Source organism: Mirounga leonina, unplaced genomic scaffold, assembly GCF_011800145.1.
Source record: "Mirounga leonina isolate KUSES-001 unplaced genomic scaffold, KU_Mleo_1.0 Mir_173, whole genome shotgun sequence".
Lineage (NCBI taxonomy): Eukaryota > Metazoa > Chordata > Mammalia > Carnivora > Phocidae > Mirounga > Mirounga leonina.
The window spans coordinates 84923220-84943529 of NW_023270447.1; the positions used below are offsets into that span (position 1 = coordinate 84923220).

The window sequence follows — 20310 nt, forward strand, 5'->3', positions numbered from 1 at the left end:
GTGGAGAAGAAACCTAGAAAATGCATCTGTAATGAGACTGCTAAGGGGTTTGGCACCACACAGAGGGCAGCGTCCTCCTGCCTACAGGCAGAGCAGACAACAAGGTATAGCATCAGTACTAATCTGCCAAGTTTTATAACAGGAACTAGTGCTAATCAAATACGGAGAAATCGGAGGAAACGAACAAGATAAAAGCTGGCTAACAGACCACACCACATACAATCCTAAAACATTTGATTGAAGTCTCATTCTCAATGTTAAAGCAACTGACTGAAGAACTATGAGCAGTGACAGCTCTCCTTTCATAAAGTGAAGGTGCAGACGTTAACTTACAGGGATTCATACAGTGACTAATCCAAATTTCATTAATATTTGGAAGAAAGATATGTACTAATATGGATGAGAAATGGATTAAATGACAACTACTGGAAGGATCGGGCCAAGACAGGAGGAGAGGAGACAAAGCCAAACACTAAAAAGGGAGACAAACTCTGATCTCGAGGGCTATAGGAAGGGTTAAGGGGTGAGGAATATGCAAAGGGAATTCACAAAACAAGAAATCCAAATGGCCAACGGAAGTAGGAAAAGATGCTTCCGCACTCCTAATTATCAAAGAAATGCACGCAGTAACATGGAAACATCCATTTCCTCAGATCAGGTTGGCGGGGACTTAAAAGAGTCACAATGCCTTGCTCTTAGTGTAGGATTTACTTCATAAAACTCTTGGCTGGAATTTGAACAGGTGAATAGCCAGGGCTGGCAGAGGGTTGGAGAAATGGGTCCTCTCAAGCACTGTGGGTGCGAGCACAAAATGTTTCAACTTCCTAGAAGGCAATGTGTCATGCATTTCAAAATAGGGAAGTGTATTATTATATGCAATTTAATATTATGTAAGTGTTAAAAATGATGATTTACTTCTGGAATGGAAGGATGTTCCAGGGTCACTGTTGAGTGAACAAGGTCTGTGCTCCTGTTCGTGTAAAATCATATACACACACACGTGCATGCACACACACATACATCCACGCACACAGAAATATCTGCCAGGGTGGCCACTATTAGCCTTTTGGGGATTATCAATGGCCAGCGCAATTGAGTTCTTCTTCCTTTCTTCTTTAAAATGGGAATGAGGGTACCTATCTTACTGGTTTGCTGTGAGGAGGTAATTTGCACAAGGCCCTTGGAACAGTGTCTATGCACTGTAAGTGCTCATGTATTGTTTGAATTTTCACAGCAGCTCACATTTGTACATATTTTAAAACTCAAACAACAGAACTATTCTTTTAGAAGATGATGCAGGGTGCAGTGAGGCACAAACACCAAAACGTCTAAAGCACACTTAAAAAGCAAAGCATGAGTGGGTTCAAATTTCTATCACCACACACCCCGTACACAGGCATGGGCTGGACACAGACTGGAAAAGGAGTCGGAATGGCCAGGCTTCGTCTGGAATGGCTTTCTTCCCTTTTCTTCTCACAGCCTGAACAGCCTGAACAGCCCTGTGAGGCAAGTCAGGGACTGCACAGGGAGCACTCTAAGAATGGGTAGAAGCAAGAGCATGCTGCCTCCCAGCTTGCCCAAAAGTCCCAGTCTGCTAACACGGGGAGAGAGAACATCTGGAACTGGTTTTGAGGCTCTCCAGCTGCAGAGCCACTAGAGTGAAGTTCGGGTTTCACTGGAAATTGCATTTCAGGGGCTTATAGACTGTCCTTTCTGATTCTCATCAGGGTGAAGCACAACCTAGAAGACAAGCCGGCTCACAGACCAAATCAGTTTTGCTTTGAAATGTTCTCCTTTCCCCATCCCCCTTTGAAAGCAGAATTAATGGTCCAGGTGGTGAGAATTCAAAAAATGAAAGAAAAGGGCATGGGGTCATCCCAGGTGCATTTCTGTGCCTTCCTAAAAATCAGACGCAGCCCCTGGGTCAGAGTCGACACCAAACCTTCAGCGCGCCTTGTCCTCCTAGGAAACAAGAACCAACAAGACTGAACCCATTTGAATTGTCAGACGGGGGCTTGCCTCTACAGGACTAGGAAAAATGTGGATTCAAAATGTGTTGGAGAGCCTGTTGGGAGCCAACAAGGCAGCGGGGAAAGATGCTAGATCGTTTCAGACAGGGGACAGCAGAATAAAGTCCTCTCGGATCTGGTCCAGCCCACCCCTCCCTGAGCTTTCGGCAAGCGGCCTCCCCAGGCATCGGGACCCAGGCCTGCGGGAAGCACAAACCCATCAGCAGTCAGCACCAGGCTCTCTGCCTGAGCCTCACTGCACCTCTGGGAAAAGTAGGTGCCTCTGGGAGTCTACCCAGAGCAGGGGTGACGGCACCTCTCCCTACTCGGCCAACGGCACACACAAAACCTCTATTCTAGCCTCTCCTGCCAGCTGAGTGTTGGTTATGCTCTCTGGACCTCGAGGTGGAGGCAGATCGGGAGAGTAGGCATGTGGCTTTCCAAAGACCAAGCTCCTTGGGGTGGAGAGACGCGGGCAGGCCTGGGACAACCCTGATGCAGATAAAGGAGGGTGAGTCACACATAAAGCAAGTGACTCTTCAGCTGCTTTTCATCGTCCCCCTTTCCAGAGGATCACTCAGATGCAAAACGCTCGGACCAGACTTCCTTCTGCATGGTACATAAAGCATTGAAGCTAATACTCTCTCTGTCTTAAAATTTTTGCAGATAAGAATTTCTATAAATCCCAGCTAGTGGATCATCTGGCTACCTCATGGCATCTTCAATCATTGTTAAACCTAACAGAAACAATTTTAAAAAGCAGAATTTCTTCCTACAATTTAACTGCTCACCACTCCCTTAGCATTTCTCTCTGCATACTTCAAAAGGTACAGCATAGCTCCTTGATGCCAAATGCATTCAAATATGTGACAAAGAGAACCTCCAAACAGGTGCCCCATTAAGAGACCTCTAGTACCAAGGTCTGCTGAACTCTGGGTTTAGCAATCATTTTGTGGAGTCCACACCATAAGTTAGTTCCACCCAGGCTTTTGAAGTACCCTGACCATAGAAGTATGACCAAAGAGAATCCAGTGACCTCAGGGTGGGCCAGGTGCTTCTCCTACCCCTAAACGCATTTTTTTTTTTTTCCAGGCCCCATAGCACCAAAGTAGGCAGAAGCTATCCTTGGCCATGAAAAGGAGGTTATAGCATGCTAAGCACATACTACTTGGACAGTCTCTTCCAAGGCTTCCTGTTCTGTGTAGCAGCTGGAGTTCCCAGGTGACCAGCAGGTGAAAATAGCTTTTGCTGGATGGCAGAGCAAAGATAAGGCGGAGCCAGGATGGATCAACGCCATTGGTGAAACTGACAAATTCTGCCCTGGAAGGCTGCAGTGGTTTCTCACTGGTGGTGGTGGTGGGGTGCGGGGTGTGGGTGTGGGAAGGAGGGCCTGGGACAGCTCCTGGACACAAAGTTCAGTGACCAGGTTCCCCAGGCATGGATACTGGCAGGCGAGGGTCTCCTGTGGTCCTCTCACACTGTCTCGGGGTTAAGCTGGAGGTGGGTAATGAATGTGATAAGCATCCTCCACACCATGAGATCCAAGGTTTATAGAAACTACCCCCCCCACCCACACAACTGCACTGGCATTTTTCCCCATATCTTCTGGGTCAGAGGCAGATAGCCTATTCCCACACTCCATATTCATGGCCAAGAATCGAAAGGAAGTAGATCAGGAGACCTGGTAAGCCTCAGATTTAAATCCATGAGGTCTTTTGATGGGAGAGAACAAGGGGTGATCCAAAAGGAGCAGAGAAGTTAGGAATGTGTGCCAGGATTCAAATTCTGGTTCCCTCTCACTACCTTTGCAATCTTAGATCAGTCACGTAACCTCTCTGCGCCTCGTGTTTCTCACCTGTAAAATGGGGAAATAAAGCGCCCACCTCACTGGGTTGCTGTGAAAATGAAACAGTATGGCAGTAATACACAAAAATAAAATGCCGAAAATAGTGTGTGGCACACATAAGCATTCAGTATCTGGAACACTGTCAGCCGGGACACGGGTTATCCACCTCCGATGCCTTGTCCCTTGCAGACAAGCTCTCTGGAAATGACAGGAATGTATGTCTTGCTGGACGGTGTGGACATAGGACATGTAGGCCCCCAGTTTGGCCAAAGGATGGACAGCTCTAAACTATACCCTTAACCCACTGTTCTCCTAGGGTCCTCGGAAGACAGACCGTGCTTTCCTCCTTGCTACTTACACCCGAAGCCGTGTCTGTCTTGCGTTTACTCTGTGCAGCGTTACCGTGAAAACCCAGGCGTCTGCAGGCCTGGCTGTGGTGGCGCCCCCCTTTCCCCCACGCCCTCCCTGGTGGGCTGCCTCTGACAGCCAGAGCCCTGGCCTAACAGGCCATCCCACGGGACAGCCTTCCACCTGCTCTGTGTCTGCATTTGGGCTCAGCTCTGGAAAGCCCGAGAGGGAGGCGACCACCGGCCTTCACCAGCCTTCGAGGCGGCTGTGTGGCAGGGAAGGGAAAGAGAATCGTCCCGCAGCTCAGGCGCTCAAGGAGCACGCTCGGCCGTCGGCATCCAGCCACCGCTGCCGAGACGGGTAGGTTTCCTGTGGTGTCAGCCCCACTTCCTGCGGCAACATTATACCGCAAACAGAGAGCTACTTTGAATAAAGCGCTCTGGTGTCCCGTTTCTGGCCATGGGGGGAGGAGGTAGCCGGCTTCGCTTCTCCCGAGGGAAACCCTCTCTAGACAGCATTTCTTCCCTTCCCCTAGTCCTGAGAAGCTCTGCTTGGAGAAGAGAAGTGTGCTAGCTTTCCTTTTTGACCTCGGACGGGCAAGTTCTGGATGGCAGCCGGGTCTGTTACACGTGGTGTGAGAGGGTTAAACAGGACAGCCGCCTCAGCTCCTTATAAACGTTTGCCCTGTGGACATGTACTCGTTGGCGGCAGTACAAGACTCGAGCTGTGTTACACGCCTTAACGATATGGTTCAACTGTCGGTCAGGCTTGGGCCTGGCACTGGGCCAGACCGCAATCAATGGGACACAGAACCTCCCCCTTTCAGAGCATCACGAAGGCTCATATTATCTCCTTTTCGTCGTGCTGGTTAAATTTATGGAGCAGAACCCTGAAGCCGCATTCCTTGGCCTGGGCCGGCCCACGCGGCCCTCCTTCCCTTTGTTCGGTACTGTAAGCGAGCCGTGCTTTGGAGGACTGCAGGGTTGTTAGCTCAGGCACTGGCTGTTTGCTCATGACTGAAATGAAAGAGTTCAGTGGAAGGGCAAAAGGACAGCCCAAGTGTAAAACCCCATCCCAGCAGGCCCTGGGCCCTACATATAGGCCCGGAGCTGCTCCTGGATGGACGACTGCACTTTGTTCTCATGAAAGCAAAACCTGAAGTCTGATCCCTGTTGAACCGTCTAGGAAATGGCAGCCAGGCCTTCCTGGGGCACATCTCCAGGCGAACGTGTGAATTCGGGGGTACCATGGGGGCAAGCCTGCCCTTCCCAGAGCCAAGACACTAAAAGGAGCCACAACCCACTGCCATCCTCTAGTCTTCCCAGGTCCCGCAGGGGATGGAACGGCAAACACTGACTAGTAGCTGGTCTTAGTTTGAATATGAATGCAGGGGCGCCTGGGTGGCTCAGTTAGTTAAGGGACTGCCTTCAGCTCAGGTCATGATCCTGGAGCCCCGGGATCGAGTCCCGCATCGGGCTCCCTGCTCAGCAGGGAGTCTGCTTCTCCCTCTCCCGCTACCCCCTCTTGTGCTCTTTCTCTCTCTCAAATAAATAAAATCTTTAAAAAAAAAATAAATGAATATTAATGCAGGAAAAAGTAAACTCCTTTTCCAGTCCTTGGCTACAAGGCTGGGATGCACAGAAGGGAGGCAAGCACGGGGGATCCAGTGTCATGGAATCAAACAGAAGGTCCCGTGCATCAGACCTGCCGGGTCTGCCCACATGTTCCGTCCTTGATCTTTAGCATCTCTGATTAGTATATAAAGGGTTGAACAGTCAACCCAATGGGCAGGCCTTCACTTCAGTTTTAGAGTTTAACCCAAAAGGACAGCATTCCCAGAACGGCTCCGGAAGGGTGCATCTGCCGCTCACTCCAGAGGATGCCATCTGACGGCCAGAAAGGGGGTCATGCCAGAGCTGAATCCAGGCTCTCCAAGGGATGAGCTGTAAATCCACGGTTCAGCAGGTGAACCAGCATGGTTTGTCGTCTGTTATGTCTCAGTGGGCCCACCTCTGCATGAGGCTACTGGGAGTCTGGAATGATTATCAGAACTCTTCTAACCAAAGTCAAAGCATAATAGAGCAAGAAGGATTAAGAGGAACAGAGGGATAAAAAAAAAAACAAAAAACAAACCCAAGCCAAAAACTAAACCAAAGACATGCTGAGAGGACCAGGTAGGAAAGCCTCTGAGGGGAGTCGCTGCTGGTCTTTTTGGCCACCGTTGTGCAGTACGAGGCTAGGGCCCAAGCTTGTTTAGAAATAAAACCAGAAATCCCACACTAGCAACAACATGCACTTCTTCGATGGAGTCTAGCGAGGCCAGTGGTCTGCTCCGAATGAGGGCCACGTCCAACGTGAAGGTGAAAGTGGTGCCTCCTGATCGGAACTAACCATGTATTTATTTTGGAGTGAACTGTACACACATTTTTATGTTTTCCTCAAAGGTTTCCTTATCCACTGTGCTGATATTTCGAGATGAGCTAATGAGTCTGTCATTCCAAAGGCCAAAGCACCTTTTTTGGGTAGATAGGAGGTGTCCTGGAATGAATGAATCACAGAAAATTGTCTCCAGCTACTGAGAATCCCTGTTTATATGGCACTTCTTTCACTGGATACTATTTGTTCTGGGTTTGTAAGAAATATAGGTTAGAGAGAACTACTTAGGTCAGGAAAGAGAAAGGGCAAGAAAAAGTTAGGTAGGCTAATTTAGGAAATTCTCCGGAAAAATGTGTAATCTATTCAATCTGTCTCTGGTTATTCACGTACGAGTTCAGGGTTCAGTGAAGTCTTTCATCATAGTAACACCTCACCTCTCCCAGGGCAGTCTCCAGAGCACCTGCACACGCCCACATCATCACACAGGTTACAGCAATACCCACAGAGAAAGCCAGTTACCACTGGGTGTCGGGTGTGTAACAGGTCTTCTGAAGGCTCACCGTGGCCCATCGCGAGCCCAGATACATCAAGACTCCCCGATACATTAAAATCTGGAAAAGCTCACCACTGAGAACAAGACTCTCCTATGGACCAAGACAGACTGTGAGAGCTGACACACCGTGACCTGGACGCCCCCACTTCCTGTGGGACCTTATCTCAGGGTCCCTTGGATGACTGTATTTGGGGTCATACAATCAGACGTAACCAAAGAGGCACGACTCCAAAAACGCGGGAACGTGGTTGCTCAGAAGAAGGATGCAGAGCCGCCTCAGTAGACTCACTGCTGCACACTCTTGTCTCCCATGCGTTTTCCGGACCACCTTCTCCATATGCTCCGGGACACCGCTATTTACTCTAGCATTGTGGGTAGGGCTAAGAAGGACTAATTCGATACTAGTTTGGGAACCAAAAGGGAATATGTTTTGGAATTTGCTTTTTCATACCATGCACATCCATTCTTGATGCAAAATGGCCTCTGTCAAGGGTTCTGTTCTGTTTTGTTTTTTAAACACTGACTTCTTGGGCGTCAGCTCAAAGAAGCTGCGTCACATTCAAGTACCTCTACAACGACTGAGTATGTGGGAAGCAGTCTGCATACGAGGGTTTGCCTGGATGCCGCGTCTTATGGAGGCTGTCCTCACATGCTGCCCCCGTGGGATCTAGATCGCTGTGTCTCAGGCCACTTTAGTTTTCCCAGAGGTGAAATCAGAGGGAGGGCTGAAGCAGTGACAGGGCAGGCATGGCCACAGATCCAACCCCTTGGGGGATTAGATGTAACCAACTTAAATGGTGCTAAGTCCAGCTGGGGTTCAGCCTAGGGCCAAGGGTTGCTCAGGAATATTTTAGGTACAACACTGCCTCAGATTAACCTACTGCCTTCTTATTTTTAGAAAATATTATCAAGCGTTCATATGTCCTGCCTGGGCTCCTGCTTCGTCTCAGTGCCCAGCTTCCTCCGTGATGGCGAAGCCAGCCCATTCCGTGCCATGCCTCAGGGAGTTATTCACCTCAGCCAGGCAGACAGGACCTGGCCGGGATGCCCCACACTCCCTCTGAAGTGGGGAGACTGACCTGGGGAGGGGACAAAAGGCTGCTGGCGCAAGACCACAAGGCAGAGGGATGTCAGGGCTGAAATCAGGGTTATGGTCTCACGATTTATGACCCTGTCCTCTTGCCAAGAGGCCACGCTGCCTCCAATACCCAAAGGGAACATCCAGATAGGTTATTTTGATTGCAGAGACTTGAGTCAAGGAGGAACTGATCCTACACTGACAGATTAAAAGAATGTGAACTGCTGTCACTTCGACACAATAAATCAGAATGATGTTCCATGCTACTCTGTCAGCACCACCATTGCATTTTGGGACTAAGAATAAAATCCCGTGACTCTTATCCCCAAACTGAAAAAAACAACAAAAACCTATGGTATATTAGGATTCAGTGAAAGTTTAAAAACAAAAAAAAACCTGTCGCCGGAGCACTTTGTACATCTCATACAGTCTGTACGAGTCTAGGTCCCACATGAATTGTGGAGCCCAGACGCCACTCCCCAGCGAGCCACCTCCCTCGCCCTCGACACCCCGGGTCTCCCAGGAAGAGCAAAAGGCAACAAGAGCTACGTTTCCGGAAATAGGACAAATGGGAAGGTGAAGTCTGAAATGAACATTTATAATCTAGACGAAGCTCATTTTCAAAGGCTCAGAGCTTTGCAATAAGCTGTTCTCTCTCCCTTTCCTTACGCGGAAGCCACAAGATAAAGGGTGCACGATGAAAATGACGCTTCAAAGAGCCCATCGCATCTACGCAGAAATGAAAGAAAGAGTTTCTCCTTCTAGATTCCAGGCCTGACCCCGAGAGCACTTTTTTGCTTGTTTAACAGACATAGGGGACCCCGACCTACGCGATAACATTGCTGGAAGGCCGTCCTGGAGGGACTCACACAGATAAGCCCGCAATAGTTCCAACGGCCCCACCAAAGGGGGATCTGATTCTACAACTCAAAACCCTTCCTCAATACTCAACAGTGGACTGTCATGCGTCTGGAAAATATAACTGTTTTTGAGGAATGCTTTCCAAACCACGTAATGCTTTTAAAGCTGTTTATCAAAAAAGCTGGATGAGCAACAGTGGCCTGGAACCGTCTGTCAGCTGTCACAGGGTCGCATGCCCCGTCCCAATTTCCGTAAGCACTCCATCATTCCCGGTCGTCCTAGCCTCGGCAGACAACAGATGCCAATGTTTGGAGACATTCGCTACATAACTTTTACCCGACAAACCTGGCTCCAGGACAGATTTCCATGTCATGTGGGGCTTCTGGCTGAACTCTGCTCGAACCCAGAGGCATATCATTTACAGCAGACACTAACAATAGTTTGGGATCACCTGCTCTTCACAAGTGGGTTCAGAGCGAGTTCGTGGCCTCTGCACACCTTTTTCAAAGGGGTTCTCATACACAGAGGCTGAGAGCCCAGGTGAGTTCTCCCACCCAGCAACTGCAACCCCATGACTAGCACCAGTGTGTGGGTCTGACTTTAATGTCTAGTCTGTGTGAAGAAAGAGAAAAGGAGGGACAGAAACCCAACACAGCATGTGAACTTGGCATCGTAGACTAGAGCAAGCGGTCAGCATGTTTTCAGGGACAGAGTGTAGATGAGCGGCGAAGACATAATCCCCGTTTCACTTACGCTCAATACGTATTCAGAAAGACTTCGGACCCCGACGCCATTTCTCGAGTCCTAACTACACGCCCCACAGCAGGCTAAGTGCTTTACGTCCAATGTGCCATCTAATCCACGTGAGCACCCACGACGGCGGGCATTGCTGTCCGCACTCCACAGGAGCGAGAGGACTCTCACCTCAGAGACAGGCACAGACAGGCTTGCTCCAGGCCACAGCTGACAAACAGCAGTGCCGTGACTCAGATCCAGGACTGTCTGCCTCCCAAAGGCCCTCTGGCCTTGTTTTATAGATGTGGGGACCAAAGAGTGTTGCGGGAGCCCCGTCCTGATTCCTGCAAACACTTGGTTTCTTTTTACACTGGCTACCACAGTGCCACTTCCCATTTCTTCTCCAGAACTGGGGAAGAGCTGTGATTTTATGTTCTTTCCACATCTCTTTCTGAAATGAGTGCTTCTCTTTGAAGAAAGACCTCTTGCCCTTGGAGTGTCAAGATAAGAAAACTTTCAGCAACTTCCCTTGGAAACTACAAAACACCCATCAGCACCCAGGATCTAAGTACAGTCGCTCACCAGCTGCCGGCCCCTCTGAATAGCTTTTATGGTTCCATGAGGGGTGGTGACAGGGCCATGTCACTACTGTGGGGTGTGCTATTTCTTTCATGTCCCTGGGATCTGACAAGAGCCTTCTACAACCTGTTTTCTTTACAACACACAGAATGAGAGATTAAAGACCAAGACCAGACTTAAAGCTGCGGTTGGGAGTAGCAACGACTTCTCACCAGACCCATTCTAAACCTTCCTGGGAAGGAAGGGCTGCTGACTGCCCAACCAGATGCTGTTTAGAAGTTGCTGTGGTGATTAAATGGGATAATACATGTAAAGTCCCTAGAACAATGCCTGCATCAGGTCAGAAATCATCAGCAATAATGTTATTATTTAATTTCTTACTACCACCAAACTTAAAGAATGTTTTAGCAGAAATAACGGATATGGATTTCGGTAAAACCACATTAATTCGGAACTACTGGTTGGATGTGAGGGGAAAGGACATCAAGAAAGGATGAATGAATTAGTGAAAAGTCCAAATTATAGGACTTCTGATTAAATATGACAGATTTAGTCCAGAGACGTCTCTAAAGCGAAAGCAAAGGGATATAAATGGCACAAATCCAAAAGGATAAAGAGAAGGTGTCAACAATATTTTAGAAGCTGAAAAGCAGATGGACATGTGGTGCTGAAATGTAAGCCTGAGGGAGTGGCAGCCACAGAGGAGTAAGCTAATTAGTACGGAAAAACCCACCAAATTTCAGAAAGATGGGGCACCAAGAAGCCCTGATGGCCTGAGACAAAAAGGGAGGAACAGGGAGGTGAGGGTGTTGGGGTGGTGAGAACAGGAAGATGGGTTAACAGCCTAAGCAGCAGCTAGACGTGCAGGTCCCTTTCTCATCCCCTTCAGAACAGAAGGGCAGAGGCAGCAGGCCCCAGCTACCCCTCCCCGGGAAGGCCCCAGGCCCTGCACAGGGCTCCCGCGCTGCTCACCAGTGCCTCCACTTTAAAGGAGAGCAGAACAGACAGTCAAGAATCACAACCACCTGAGAACGGTCTCTGTTCATGAAAGAAAAAGACCAAAACAAACCAATGGAAGAAACTCAGAACTGAGCACCAGGGCACCGGCTCTAGAGTGTTCTAGAGAGCAGTCCGTCCAGACAGGAGCAGAAGGCACCCAGGGGAAGAACTTGCAAGAAGAATCCTAACACTGATAAACTGCTTCATACATTTTTAAACACACAGAGAAGAGTTTGTGGGTAAGTTAGTAATAGGCAGATAGAAAAAAATTTTTAAGGACTTACTAAACTTGGAATAAAAAAACATGAAAGTAAGTAAGAGTTTGAAGATTACATGGGAATATTCATGTAGCAAAAGAAGCAAACAACAATAATCAAAGCAGTTACTAACTCCAGGGAGAAAAAAAGAAGCCAAAAAGGAAACATAGTAACCTAGTAGCTTCACTGGGAATGCTGTTGACATAGTCATAATAATGTAAAAACTGAATTCTGATTTACCCAAAAAGGGCAATATAACTATACTGAAAAAGAACGGGAGGGACTAGGAAGTCAAACGATAGCAAGAAATAGCACTTTTTTTTTTTTTTTAAAGAAACAGAGAGGCAAATACCTCCAAATCAAAGAAACAGTCAAAAGTGTTGAAAGTGGTTGCCTCTGGAGGAGCAGGAATCAGAGGTAGGGAAGAGTGGGGCAGGAGACGGCTGGTTTTTATTTTCAGACATGTTGAAAAGTCTTTGACTTTTAAAAGTGTGGACATGTATTTACTTTGACAAAATACAATTTAATTTGAGAAGAAAAAAAATTGTTATAGTGAGATAATTATGGTCAAAGCCATAGCTTTTTAAAACCACTGTTCTTATTAATGCAGAAATTAAATAATATTCAGTAAATACGTATAAGGTAGAAAGAGTAGAGATCATTTAAGAGTTTTGAAAGAGCAGTGACAGACCTGTTAACAAAGCTGGAAAATCCGCCAAGCCTCCCCAGTATACAGCACCACAACACAGATGCAGTGCTGTGGTTTCCAAGAACAAACAGTAAATCAAGTCACTAATAAAGGGGTACTTCAAGAAAGCTATAGGAAAACTTGCTTTAATAAGCATGTGAGACCAATTTAAGAATATTAACACACAAACAACTTGGTGATTCTCAATAACCTGGAAGATTCTTCCAAGTGTTTAATTATTTAAATAAGTATTTAAATATTTAGTATTTAAATATTTAAATACTGAGATTTTAAATATTCAATATTCTCATGATACACCTAGAACATAGTAGGAGGTCAATACTTCACCAATTAATGCATTTCCGATGTCAATTTGCCTATACTTGAACCAGGGTGTTTACTAAGCAACTGGATCAGAGTATCACACGTTTAGAATTAGCTACACTGAATTAATGGGACCCCTCAACAATTCAAACAAAAACGTAAAAACTCACAGAGGCTCTCATAACTTTTCACGAGGGATACGAAAACACTCACACATGGTAATCTAGCCTTTAATGCCTCAGGAGGTGGGCAGGTGCCAGTTATGACCACCCCAATTGTGCTGCTGGGGTAGATCAGGAAAGTCTAGAGAACGGATGAGCTTTGCCCTCTGTCCATCCTGGCAGAACTCAGGGAGGTTCCATTGGATCCAACCAGTCCTAACCCACTAGGGTTAGCCAGGATTCCTCCCATCCTCCTCATCATGAGAAGCCAAGTTCGGCTCTGACTCTCCTCTGAAGTTTCCTGCAGTTCCCGGGACTTTATGGTGCCACTTGGGTTGCCCCTGGCATCACCTATGTTTGAAGTACGTTGAGGGAAAATCTGCTAGGAGCTGCCTCTGGTGTTAACGCAAAACTGCCTCATAAAAACTGCTTTCCACAGAGAGTTCAAAGGAGCTTATCCAAATACTGTAGGCTCGTCCTGCTCCATCAGCTTTGCTAGGGGAGAAAGCTGAGGTTTTGCCAAGTAAACTCTGACCTAGATATACCTTCTCCATTTCCTGAAAGAGCTCGGCCAGTGCTAGCAGGAGCAAGGCGCCTTCGATAAGATGGACCCCGAGCTTTGAAGTAAAGTGCTCCTCACTCCCCATGCTGCTGGAGTTAAAATTTATTGGGATGGTAGGTTAGGGTGAAGGACTAAATTAGGTAAATTATTGTGAGAGGTCTTTCTGGTACGTAATAAAATCTTTCCAATGGTTACCTCAGGAAACCCCGTAAAAGTCAGGAGCAAACCAGGAGGGCTGACAACTGTCGGCAGGAAGCCAAGGTGAAGCATCCTATCACGGGGGCTCCTGCAGTTTGATCCACATTAATCCACCACTGCCAATAGGCGCTATTTACCCGAAGGACGACGGATCATCACCACATTTTCACACAGAGCATCCTGTCAAGGAAATTAACCAGGTGCAGGCACTTGTTGGCTAGCGGCATATTCCTGGAGTCACAGAAGGTACGAGAAGGGGCCCTGTTTTACATCTCTGCAAATCTCTTTAAGTTTTGCCTAACAAAAAACAGCTGCATTCTCTTATCTGCTTCTACAGTCAATCACCATGCGCAATATCACACGCTGTGTGGCTTCTAGAAAACGCCACCGTACACTCATTAGAGAGTATTATTGTAACAATGGTTATTTAGCTATCTACCTATGTATGAATTCATATATAAATATATAAAAATAGGCTTGACCTCATGGATCCTGGGAAAGGTTGGGGTTCCCTAGGGGTCCTCAAGCCATATTTTGAGAGCCTCTGTTCTGAAAGGACCCACATGGACAAATTTTGTGCTAATGAGAAATCAGTTTCCTCTCCGTATCCAAGTAAATCCACTAAGGATATAGACCAGTAACACTGTTAACTCGATTCGAGTTATATAAGCCCAATGTAAGAAAACTCTGTTTCTTTTAGAGTATACTGTGATTAAAATGTTTTACAAATTCAATCTTATTTCTCCCCATTCGACAAGTTAGTGAGAAACTTAGCAAGAATCTGTCTTTGAGAGGTGGTCTGGCAAAAGAGACTAAATAAAGGTATGGGGGGCAAGGAGACTCTGGGTTCATTACAACCCCCAAACTTGCCTTTCCTTCCCCAAAGGATTACAAGCTTTCCCTTGTAAAACAACACTATAGTCTTCATTCAGTCCCTTGCTAGCCCACTGGTCCTCTCCGTACCTCACAATTACCTCACACCCTAAAGCTTTCTGGGAGCAGGGGATCTGAACTCAAACCTGGATCCTCTCTTTAAGGGGGATTCCAATTACATCCTGGGCAAAAAGGGATGACTCGTGGGCGCCTGGGTGGCTCAGTCGGTTAAGCGACTGCCTTCGGCTCAGGTCATGATCCTGGAGTCCCGGGATCGAGTCCCGCATCGGGCTCCCTGCTCGGTGGGGAGTCTGCTTCTCCCTCTGACCCTCCTCCCTCTCGTGCTCTCTGTCTCTCATTCTCTCTCTCTCAAATAAATAAATAAAATCTTTAAAAAAAAAAAAAAGGGATGACTCGTAAGGGAAAACCATTAGAGATGTAGGGTAGTCATCAAAACCTAAGAACAAGTGAACTTAACGTCTTTGCAGAGGAATTCCAGAAACAGGAGATGGCTTTTTATTCTTTTCTAACGCACGAAATACAAATTTTTCTCAGGAAGGAATATGCTGTTCTGTTTCTCTTTAAGTTCAAAACAAAAATCTCAAATGCAGTCATTCTGGAGTTTTACGAATCCAAGTCACCGAACAAGGAAAGGACCCAACATGTACAATGGCTGGGTTGATTATTTAATTTTCAAATGGAAAAAACCAAAATTTGAAAGCACTTAGACTTTTCCATTCTATCTTCTTTGAGCAAAGACCTGCTGGTTGAGATACAAGGACTGTACTTAAAAGATGTACGTGCATAAATTCAGTTTATTTTTACTTTTGGAAACAGGATTGTGCTGTTCCCATGAAGCCAGTCATCTCTGCATGCCAAAAATGGCAAAAAATAGACACTCTCCTTTCTAGAAACGATTATAATGTACCATGACCAAAAAAGTGTTTTTTTTTTTTTCTTAACAGATAATCTTGCATAAAAATGAGTCATGGGATTTCAGAAATGGAAAGACTCTTCTCAAATATGTGTGTGCAGGTTTCCATTTATTTTTTTTAGCAACAGATCTGAGCTTTCCGTAGGTTATGTTATAACAAGAGTGGCATCGTTTGGAGCCTCTGAGTGAAAGGAAAGTACAGTATTTACAGTCTAGCAAGAGAGAAGAAGTCTGTCTTGGAAAACATAAGAGCTCTCTGCTTGTGTTCCTGTGAGAGGAATTTTAACTTATAAGGCATGAAAGATGTTTCTAAACAATGTCTTATCCTGTGACTTCATCAGCTTAATTTCAGACCCCAGCGAGACAGCCTATGTTGTGACACGGCTCTGAATGTTGTTTCTTCCGCGGGGGTTGCTCAGAAAGAGTGAGAAAATGATCCATCCACCTTGGGGCATTCTCTGGAAGGGCCTGGTTTGGCAAGATTAGGAAGTGCGAATATATGGCTCTCACCACATACATACCCAAGGGTGAGCAGGAGATAGGTCAAGTGGCCGCTCTCTATCCAATGTGCCATTTGGGGACAGGAGAGGGGAGGTGTGAACAGTCCCTTCCCTTTGGATGGACACAGCAATCCTTTTTCAGTGCCACTGAAATCAAATTCCTTCCCATGATAAAGCTGGCATGCAATGCAGCAATGCACTGGCTGCCTCAGGCAGCGGACAGCTAGCAAGCCAATAGACAGATTCGCCCAAAGGCCAGAAACTGAGCCTCAGCGTCAAATCGGTACTAGGCTCTGGCTTTTCACTCGTGTTCATATACCTGTCTTTACATCAGTGCTACGAGGGTCTGCAGGACTCATCTGGAAAGCATGTCTTGTGGCTCTTAAAGGAGTATGAGGAGGAAGCTACAGGATGACCTGGTGTGTCCTTCTGAAGGGCTCATTTTACTTGGTAGCATTTATTAAAAACATTATCTTATGAAAACAAACATGGGATAAAAGGTAAAATTCATTTACAGTTTTCAGATAAAACAGAAACCTTCCAAGCAATATTGGACTTGCTCCTGTCCCCGGATACAGGGGACGTCAGTCCACTCTCCTCTGCCTTAGGTGGAACACTGGTGGAAAAAACTGATGGCACTGGCATATCCTAACAAACATTTTAACTTTTATTAAGATTTTTACCTCTGAAAGTTCCCTGAAGGCTCCGTTCAAACCAGTTTGGCTTAATGTGTTATGTATAAAACCAAGAAGGACAAATGACTGCTTTCAGGGCCGAATCATTACAAGCAGTATTTCCAAACTGGAATGAAAGAGTAGTGAAAGCATTTCCTAAATTTCCTTTGTGGACTTTTTTCCGATCTGTCCAACCTGACTGCATTCAGGTTCTGGTGACCCAAGAGAGTCTTTCCCTTCTGTCTTGGACAGTCATCGGTACAATGCAAACATTTTAACAAAAAGGACTTTTCCTTAAGAAAATCCACTTCACTTTCACATCCAGAAGGCCATTAATTGAAAGTGTCTTGAACGAATTTTGGGTGGTGTCTTGGGAGTGTTTGTACTGAAAAAGTCAAATATGCCTACCATAAATCTTTTCCATGACATCAACCAAAAGGTTACTTGAAAGCCCTCAGAGCAACTGGAATTTACATCTACGTGCACAATACAGGGGTCCTGGGATTCCAGAGCATTATCAAAGTCCTGATGGCTATATTCTTAAGCACTGCTCTATCATTATCCTTCAAATTCCCCGTTCCTCCTTATCTAACTTAAATGAGATAAGCTCCAACACTCCTGAGCTTTGCTAAATTAGTTTAAATATTTCAAGTTCTGCCAGCTCCCACTTCTCTCCCCGTTTTGGGTCTTGACTAAAAAGGTGAAGAAATATTTTGGAGGAAACCCCAGGGCGTAGCTTCATAAATCATCATCTGCTACTTTCCTAAAATGTCATGTAGCCCAAAGCCTACAACAGATGGTATTTAGAGAAATAAACAAGCAAATAAATAGCCCAGAGTCCAATACTCCCCTTTTCAACATTATTTTTGCCTTCCGTTGGGCAATGGCTGCCCCTGGGTCTCTGCGGCTTTCTACCCACCCAAGTATCTTTTCAAATACTACCATCGAATACCACCACACATGCAGGAGCTGGGCAGGCAGCCCAGCGGGTGCCCTGTTTTGGCCTGGCCTGTTTGAAAGGTGGCGGGCTGTTTGGCATGGCTTTCATGGACCACAAGTGTGGCCACCAGCTGTGCCATTTTCATGAACTTTACTTGGGAACAGACAAATGTGGCCCCATACACGTAGACTAGAAGATGCAACCTGAGCCAGCACAACGTTGCCTTGGAAAAGGCTTCTTATTTCGGTTCCAAACCACACATACTTGCACAGTTAACGAATGCAGCAGGGGATACTGGTCTACAACATTCATGCGGAGGCCAAAGGCTCTGCTGTCCTCCGCCCTCTTCACCCCCCACCCCCACCTGCCCTCCCAAGAACTATCAGATGGCATGGCAATTTCAGGGGAAAGTTAGGTGACTGTCTCTTCGGAATGCCTGCACATTCCACCAAAGAGAGGAACTTGGAAGTATTTTAATCTAAAGGAACTCAAGGAGGGGGGGCTCCCTATAAATAAAATCATGTTCAAATAAACACGAAAAGGAGCCAATATTTCCTGTAAGGCCACTTTTCAGATGGATTACTGGAAGGAATATTCTTTCACAGTTTTATGGCTTACTTTGCTATCATCTGCTTAAAATTTGAGTCATTTAAAACATAGATGCTAAGATCTAAGCCTTCACTTGGACGAAATAATACAAAGGAAGCAGAAAGTCTCATTCCAAGAGCAGACTCAGAGGCAGAACTCTTGGACTCCTGGGTTCTATTCCTGGCTCGGTCCCTGGGCTCAGGTCAGCCTTCGGTCAGAATCTCACTTCTAATCCCTTCAAATCATTTGTTAGTCCCTGTTGTCTAAACAGTGGGGAAAAACCCTGAGTAACACCCCTGGATCCTGTTCAATCAACTGGGATGATTGGAGATGGTTATAACTCACTTCCAAGAAACCAGGGTGATTTATCCCTTGGTAGAACTAGTATGTTCCTAAGAGATCACAGTGTCATCAGAACAAACCCTCAAGGCACCGAAACATTTCTCCACCTGCAAGAAGCTCTGTGCTCCTTTAATGTGACTTTCAAAAATAGGACCGTCCAGCATTTTATAGTTCCTTATAGCATCCACATTAAAATAACCCTGGTTGGGCTTCAGACCTCTGAGAGAGGGAATAAACAGACAGGTATATTTATCCCCAATTTATAGATGGAAAAACTGAGGCTTAAAGAGGTGAGGAGACTTAAGCTAAGAGGGGGGTTGGGACCCAGACCTGCTGTTTTCCAGGCCAAGTGTTCTTTTCTAACACATGGATGGTCATTAATAACCTACTTTGGGACCCAGACAAGTGGATGGAGGGAAACTGGTCAAAGTGTGTCAGAAGAAGCTGTAATGTCTTTTCAGTGCAATAAAGGGTAAAGGCCAAATCTCTTCGAGGCTCCCAATTAGACAGCCCAGCACATGCCCCACTCCCCTCTGGCAACTTTGGCCAGGGCTTTCCCACCAGTGGCTCCTCTGAGAACAGAGAGGGGATGCAGAAGCTTACTTGCCCCTCACTGAAGCTCCCAGGTCCCCAGGCCGATGACTAGCTGGCTGCTTCTCACTTACCACTGTAGCTTTTGTTTCTAGGAGTGAAGGGCAACAAAGAGAGCTATTTCAGGGAATTTGCAGCTAGACTTCAATTAGAATGCCTGATTACTGTTTGTTTTCAGGCAGGTTGCCTAGCCTCTCTGGACCCCTTTTACCTGGACTGTGATTCTCTCTTCCCTTCACCTGGCCAACCCCCACCATATGCTTCAGGTTTCATCCTAACTAGCACTTCCCAGGGGGCTCCATGGCGCAATGGATAGCACACTGGACTTCGGAACAGCACTTCCCCTGAAAAGCCTTTCGTGACCCCACTGACCACAGGTTAGCCAACCTCCTTCTCCCCTTTACTTTCTCCAATTACATGGTCTCACAGCACCCTGTAAATCTCCTGTGTCATTTATCACAATTTTAGCAAGTAATTATTACCCTAATAATTTGTTTTATGTTTGCTTCCCCACTGGACCAGGGGAAGAGCAGGGCCCTCTTTCTGCTAGATTCCCAACCCCGAGTCCTTAGAAAATTTTCAATCAATATTTACTGGCTAGAAATGACTGACTGACAGGTATACACCTGGTGACACGACTGGAACCTGCTATATCAGTGCAGGACAGCCCGTGAAACTGCAAGGATATCTTGCTTTCTGCAGCAACCGTTTTGTGCCTTTCTTATGCTCTTAAAAAGAAGGCAAAGCTTTATCAAGACTTCCAAACTGATACCGTAGAAACTTCAAGTCCTTTCTTTCTGGTCAATATCACTGAAGTTCCTAACAAAAGATGATACTTTAAAAATTAAACACATATACCTCAGACCCCTTTTGAAACAAATCACTCAATCCCTTGGCCACTCTGGGATTTTACAAATAAGGAGGCTTCTTTCGGAATTCTTAGGGGTCTCCTGCTTTACTCACGCATCGTTAGGTCTTATTGTCCTAACAGAATAGTGGAGGTGGACTTCTGGGGCTTCCAGCAGACACAGAAAAGCTAACTGGAAATGCTTTTGAAGCTTCCCTACTGCCCCTCCCCCCAACTTCATAAATGCTTCATTTATGAGACACTCAAGGATTGTCTCAGCCCTGTATCTGAGAATAGAACGTAACTTAAGTAAACTCTACAGATCCCTTTTTAAAAGGCAGCTGCTTCCAGATGGAAGACATTCTGGCAGAACATATGACATGGTCCCAGTCTATAATCTTAAGCATTTCCCCTGCAGTAATGTGTCATCGGTAAGGCCTCCTGGTG

The 20310-nt window shown here is 46.3% G+C and overlaps 1 protein-coding gene across 7 annotated transcripts in view; it reads right to left on the reverse strand.

Annotated features, from left to right (window-relative positions):
• VPS13D (vacuolar protein sorting 13 homolog D) overlaps positions 1 to 20310 on the reverse strand; it is a 243911-nt gene that overhangs the window by 23399 nt on the left and 200202 nt on the right. The gene's annotated exons all lie outside the window — the stretch shown is intronic.